We start from the raw sequence: 7,477 nt of genomic DNA on the forward strand, positions 1-7,477 counted from the left end.
ACCTGAGGGTAGAACAAGAAGCAATGGGTGGAAACTAATCAAGGAGAGAAGCAACTTAGAACTGAGGAGAAACTTCCTGACAGTTAGAATAATTAATCAGTGGAACAGCTTGCCTCTAGAAGTTGTGAATGCCCCAACACTGGAAGTCTTTAAGGAGATGTTGGATAGCCATTTGTCTGAAACAATATAGGGTTTCCTGCCTAGGCAGGGTGTTGGACTAGAAGACCTCCAAGGTCCCTTTCAACTCTGCTATTGTATTGTATTATCTAGTCAATCATTGATGACACACTGTGATTTTTTTCTTCGAAGGACCATGAAGTAGCTTAAACGTGAGGAGATTTAAGGGCTTTTTTTAAAAAAATCAATGTTTAAAAATCTTTTCAGACAGCTCCCAAGAGACATTAGTTATTCCTTTCTGATTCAGCCCTTGGGGGATTTTTATCTATAATGTCACCAGTAAATTCATGTTTTATTCTTCCCGCAAGTCTTGTAATGATTAATCAAGTCTCCAACTTAGTCACATCGTGAAAGTTTCTTTCTCAGTAATAGGTGAATCCTGCAAACGGCCTGCAGAAGAAAAAGTGGCAATTCATTGGTAAAATCAGAATGTGGAAAGAACAACATTCTTGTGCTGTTCGATTTAAGATGAAAGTTGCTCATTTGAGCTGGAAATGAATATTTTCTTCATTGGTGGTCTAGGAATGAGACTGGGTGGACAGGAATTAAATGCAAGACCCTAAAATTATACAAATTGAAAAAAGCGAGCCACTGCAAAAAAAAAAAATCAGCATTATTATGATTTCATCTCAGTCTCTTTGGCTCTTTTTTTAAAAAAAAATAAAGTTTTATTAATTTTCTACTATTACATTTCATTAGTGCTTAATAAACATCATGTAGTCTGCGTTGTTTGCTCAACAACGTAAATTATATTCCCAATCTTTATCCCTTTTGTCAAGCCAGTGATAAAATACATTCCATGTTTGGTAATATTCTGTATCTGTTTTCTGTTTAATTTTCAGTGTAAGTCTGTTCATTTCTGCAGAGTCCAAAATCTTCTTAATTATCTCTTTATTTAGTGGTATTTCTTCATTTTCCCCATGCTGCACAAATACAATCCTTGCTGCTGTTAATACATGCTATGTTAAATATTCATTTTGCTCTTTTTTTAAACAAACATACTATAGTGTGTGTGATGTATTCATATTTTGTGTGTGTGCATATTCCTGTTTATATACATGAATATATTCACATATACATTGACAAACATACAAAACACAAAGGTAGGATCCTTTTGTTGTTGTTGTTAGTTGCAAAGTCATGTCTGACCCATCGCGACCCCATGGACAATGTTCCTCCAGGCCTTCCTGTCCTCTACCAACCTCTGGAGTCCATTTAAGCTCACACCATCCAGCCACCTCATTCTTTGTCGTTCCCTTCTTCTTTTGCCCTCCATCTTTCCCAGCAATAGGCTCTTCTCTAGTGAGTCCTTCCTTCTCATTAGGTGGCCAAAGTATTTGAGTTTCATCTTCAGGATCTGGCCTTCTAAAGAGCAGCCAGAGTTGATCTCTTCTAGGACTCGGAGGAGTCTTCTCCAGCACCAGAGTTCAAAGGCCTCAATTCTTTGGCGCTCAGCCTTCCTTATGGTCCAACCATCACAGCCATCCATTGCAACTGGGAAAACCATAGCCTTGACTAGATGCACTTTGGATGGCATGGTGATGTCTCTGCTTTTCAGTATGCTGTCTAGATTTGCCATAGCTTTCCTCCCCAGGAGCAAACGTCTTTTAATTTCTTGGCTGCAGTCCCTTATCTGCTTTAGTTTGCAGTAAATATGTCCCACCATATTAGAGACAATTGTTTAAAAATTACGAACGAAGAGTCAAAGATCTGGAGTAATGAATAAAATAAGCACATCTGTAAATCACATCTGGCCCTACGGGAACAGTTTCAACATGAATTCTCATTTTTAGATATCTGTACTTGGACTGAAACTTAAAATCTAAAAGGTTGCTTCTTTCCCTGAAACTGAGAACACCATCTGGATCTTCCTTGTGATGGGACTTAGCGGACAGATGTTTCTTAGTCTTTGCTTTTAGAGAAAAAAAATCTGTTTTCTTATTAAAAACTTTTATTTGGAGAAATGAGTTCTTAAAATTTCCCCAAAATTGTATTACCTGCAAGTTCTTACCTTACTTCCCCCCCCCTCAACAAAGTGGATGGATGGATGGATGGATGGATGGATGGATGGATGATCGATGGGGTTTGGAATGAATGATGAAGTTGTACAATATTCCTCAAATAAATGGCAGGGACTTTGGAAGTATTCTTGTCAAACTCCCTGCTCAAGCAGGAAACCCTACACTATTTCCCTCAATGATGGATAGATGGATGGATGGATGGATGGATGGATGGATGGATGGATGGATGGATGGAAGATAGATGATAGATGGATAGATGAATATCAGGAAAACAAATTTGGAAGAGACCTTGAAAGTATTCTTGTCAAACTCCCTGCTCCAGCAGGAAACCCTACACTATTTCCCTCAAATAGATGGATAGATGGATAGATGGATGGAAGATAGATAGATAGATAGATAGATAGATAGATAGATAGATAGATGATAGATAGATAGATAGATAGATAGATAGATAGATAGATAGATGATAGATAGATAGATAGATAGATAGATAGATAGATAGATAGATAGATAGATAGATATAGATAGATGAATATCAGGAAAACAAATTTGGAAGAGACCTTGGAGGCATTCTTGTCAAATTCCCTGCTCTAGCAGGAAACCCTACACTATTTCCCTCAAATAGACAGATGGATGGATGGATGGACGGACGGACGGACGGAAGATAGATAGATAGATAGATAGATAGATAGATAGATAGATAGATAGATAGGATGGATAGATAAATAACAGAAAAGCGATCCCACAGAGTTGGCCTCCTCAGGGTGCCGTCGGCCAAGCAGTGTCGGCTGGTGACCCCCAGGGGGAGAGCCTTCTCTGTGGGAGCGCCTCCCCTCTGTAATGAGCTGCCCCCAGAGCTTCGCATAATCCCTGACCTCTGGTCCTTCCAACGCACCCTAAAAAGTTGGCTTTTCCAGCAAGCTGGCCTGGCCTGTTAATGTTAATGTTAATTTTAATTTATTTTAAATGTACTGTTTCTTTTTTAAAAAAAAATCAGTTTGGTCTTTTTGGAATTGGGTTTAATCTTTTTTTAACTTTTGTGATGTGTGTTTTTAATGTTGTACACCACCCTGAGTCCTTTGGAGAAGGGCGGCATAAAAATCCAAATAAACCTTAAACCTTAAAACAGAAAAGCAAATTTGGAAGAGACCTTGGAGGCATTCTTGTCCAACTCCCTATTCAAGCAGGAAACTCTATACTATTTCGCTCAAATAGATGAATAGATGGATAGATGATGGATTTGTGGATAGGTGGATAGGTGGATAGGTGGATAGGTGGATAGGTGGATAGGTGGATAGGTGGATAGGTGGATAGGTGGATAGGTGGATAGGTGGATAGGTGGATAGGTGGATAGGTGGATAGGTGGATAGGTGGATAGGTGGATAGGTGGATAGGTGGATAGGTGGATAGGTGGATAGGTGGATAGGTGGATAGGTGGATAGTTGATTTTGATCATTGACCTGCTTGAAACATGGCATTAGAAGATTCAGCCATAGAGAAGTGACACACTTACCGTAAGTGTTTGGAGAGCTAGTTTATTGTACCAAACATTTCTTCAGGATCTATTGGCACACATAGGCCATTACCATTATCTGCTTTCCCCATGACAAAAAAAGGAAACCAAGCTTCTAAAATCTGTACATCCCAGCATCCCAATGCCAATATATTACCAATCGTTCTCAGGTAAATATAGATAACATTGCATATGATCAGTGATGTGCAGTCAGGTGAGGCAGGTGAGGCACAGCCTCACCACTCTCATCATGAAAAAAAAAGTAAAAGGAAAAAGCTGAGCTAGTTGCTGCCTCACCGTGGATGACTCTGCTTAACCTCACTGGTGCTCTCCCTCCCCAAGTGTAGTGACTTCCTCCCCAGGCCCCCATTCATTTCTCTCTCACACACACACAGCTGGATAAAACTATATAAAAATCTAGCCCAGCTTCACTGATTACAAGTTTGAAAAGGCAACGTGGCTCCACCTGCAATCAACTCTGCTTAACCTCACTGGTGCTCTCCCTCCCCAAGTGTAGTGACTTCCTCCCCAGGCCCCCATTCATTTCTCTCTCACACACACACAGCTGGATAAAACTATATAAAAATCTAGCCCAGCTTCACTGATTACAAGTTTGAAAAGGCAACGTGGCTCCACCTGCAATCAAACTACACTTGGGGAGGGAGAGCACAAGCGAGCACTGAGGAGACCACAGGAGGAGGCAGGAAGCCAGGCAAAGAGCCATGCTGTAGTACACACACTTCCCCCCAGCCTCTTTCTTTTGGAAGGCTCAGATCGGCTCCCCTCCGGCTTCTCTGCCTCTCCTCTCACCCCAGCCTGCCAGCAGGAGGTGGTGGGTGGGCTTTAATGTGTTCCAGGCATTTCCCACCCAGACAGCAGGCTGCATTTGCAATGGTGGAGGTGTTTGGGAAAGGCAGCAGGGGAATGGGGGCGGGATGGCAGAGGAGCTGCTTTCAAGCCACTGGAAAAGATATCCAATCCAACTTTTGTGTGTGGGGGGGTTTGTTTGAGAGTGAGTGAGAGAGGGAAGGGGTAGGAGAGATAGTCCAATCCAACTTCTCTCTCTCTCTCTCTCTCTCTCTCTCTCTCTCTCTCTGTGTGTGTGTGTGTGTGTGTGTGTGTGTGTGTGTGTTTGAGAGAGGGGGAGGAAGGGAGAAAGGGAGGAAGGAGGGGAAGGAGAAGAAAAAGAAAGAAGGAGTAAAGGAGAAAAACAAATGCTGTCGCTTTAAATTGGAACTGAGCATGCCTGGCTGTGGAATTCTGGGAGTTGAAGTCCACAAGTCTAAAAATATTTGAAACCCAGCACTGTGTCAGTGCCTCACCAGTCATAAACCTCACCGCACGTCACTGCATATGATGTAATCCACGTGATACAGGTAGAATTGGGCATAGTCAAACTGTGAAGTCTCCCGTTTTAGAACAGGATTTCTCAACCATGGCAACTTCAAGATTGATGGACTTCAACTCCCAGAATTCCCTGACCTTAAGGTAAAAGTAAAGGTAAAAGTTCCCCTCGCAACTCCTAGGTCAGCAGGAGCTGGGACGAGTAACGGGAGTTCACTCCGTTATGCGGTGCTAGGGATTCGAACTGCCGAACCACTGACCTTTCTGATCGACGAGCTCAGAGTCTTAGCTACTGAGCCACCTGTCTTATTTTTTTTTCACGGTAGATTTTTTATTATTTTTCTCCTTCTACCGCACATTACAATCATTATATCAACATAGTTTACATTGTTGTATCATCATATCTGTACATATATATCACATTCCGCTTCTATATTTACATACTTTTATACACAGTTCTATAAATATTTATATACATTGTTTTTCGGCTTAATTATTTTTCTTGTTTTGCAGCCATTTATACCAATTGTTCCAAATTTCATAATATTCCGATTCTTCCTTATCCTTTAATTTCAGTGTTAATTTATCCATCTCTGCGCAGTCCAAAGTTTTTTTTAATCACTAATTCATCTGGGGGTGGGTGGGTATTATTTTGTTTCCAGCATTGGGCAAATGCTATTCTAGCTATAGTTAAAAGATGTGTTAATAAATATTTAATTTTCTTTGTATATTTCCCTTTGATTATTCCCAGCAGAAAGGTTTCGGGTTTGTATTTTATTTGTTCTCCTGTAATTTCTTGCACCCATTTCCAGATTTTTCTCCAATATTTTTTGTGTTTCCGGGCAGGTCCACCGTATATGATAAAAAGTCCACCTATCTAACAACTATGTTACTAATTCAATAATTGCAGCCTTTCAGGTAACAGGGATGGCAAGGAATGTCATAAAAGGGGGCAAATCTCCCTCAATGACTGCCTCATTTAGCAATAGAAATTTTGGGCTCACTTGTGATCGTAAGTCGATGATGCATGTGACTGGACCAGAGTTTCTCAGTCAGTTCAAACAGTTAATACACTGTTTAAGGCAGAGGTATGCCAACTTTGCAGCTTCCATTACTGTTTTTCATCGGTTTCCCAACTCACTAAGCGAGAAGATGGAGCATAAATTTTGGCTTTCAGGATAATTAGAGTTTAGAGGGGAAACTGTAGGAATGGAACAGCATCGGGGGGAGGATTTGTCTCTTTTTGCATATTTATTACCCTTCCCTGTTTTTAATTCCACCACATGGCGTGAAGGGTTAATACCACTTTATAATGCCTTGGTAAGGCCACACTTGGAATACGGCATTCAGTTTTGGTCGCCACAATGTAAAAAAGATGTGGAGACTCTAGAAAGAGTGCAGAGAAGAGCAACAAAGAGGATTAGGGGACTGGAGACTAAAACATATGAAGAACGGTTGCAGGAACTGGGTATGTCTACCTTAAGAGAAAGAAGGACCAGGAGAGACATGATAGCATTGTTCCAATATCTCAGGGGTTGCCACAAAGAAGAGGGAGTCAAGCTATTCTCCAAGGCACCTGAGGGTAGAACAAGAAGCAATGGGTGGAAACTAATCAAGGAGAGAAGCAACTTAGAACTGAGGAGAAATTTCCTGACAGTGAGAACAATTAACCAGTGGAACAGCTTGCCTCCAGAAGTTGTGACTGCCCCAACACTGGAAGTCTTTAAGAAGATGTTGGATAGCTATTTATCTGAAACGGTATAGGGTTTCCTGCCTAGGCAGGGGGTTGGACTAGAAGACCTCCAAGGTCCCTTCCAACTCTACTATTGTATTATTGTACATAACTGTACCAGTGGTGGGTTCCTGTTACCATTGCTATGCCAATTGCAGTCCATCTGTGCACGATCCTAAAGTGTGCTGTGCATGTGCCTGACATGCGCCGTGCACGCATGCGCAATCCACCGCCCCTGCGAGATACCCAGCTGCTTGTCGTGGCGCGCCCACGCTAAGCACGCTGTATGCGCATTAAGTACAGTGTCAGCATTCCAAATATCATGCAGAATTAAATCAGAGTCCAAGGCAGAGCTATCCTTAAAGTTCCAATTTAATAAGACAGACATGTTGGCATTGTGCTATGAAATCCCAAATCTGATTTGCTTCCTGGGAGTCCACCCACTTGAAAGTTCATCTTCTTATCCCCACACCCATAATCCATCACATGGTCCAATCTCCTTCTTCCACGCTGGCATCTACACCCCTCTGCTTCCGGTCAGGTGCAAAGGTGCGGAGACAAAAGATGACCTTGAGCTTCTAGAAAGAATGATAACAACACATTCCACAATTCTACTCCTTTCTATTCCCCCCTCCCAACTACGACACTAGCGAAACAGCATAAGAAATTAATAGAAAGTGTGGCAGGCTA

The sequence above is a fragment of the Natrix helvetica genome, assembly GCF_964273705.1.
Source record: "Natrix helvetica genome assembly, chromosome: Z".
NCBI classification, from domain to species: domain Eukaryota; kingdom Metazoa; phylum Chordata; class Lepidosauria; order Squamata; family Natricidae; genus Natrix; species Natrix helvetica.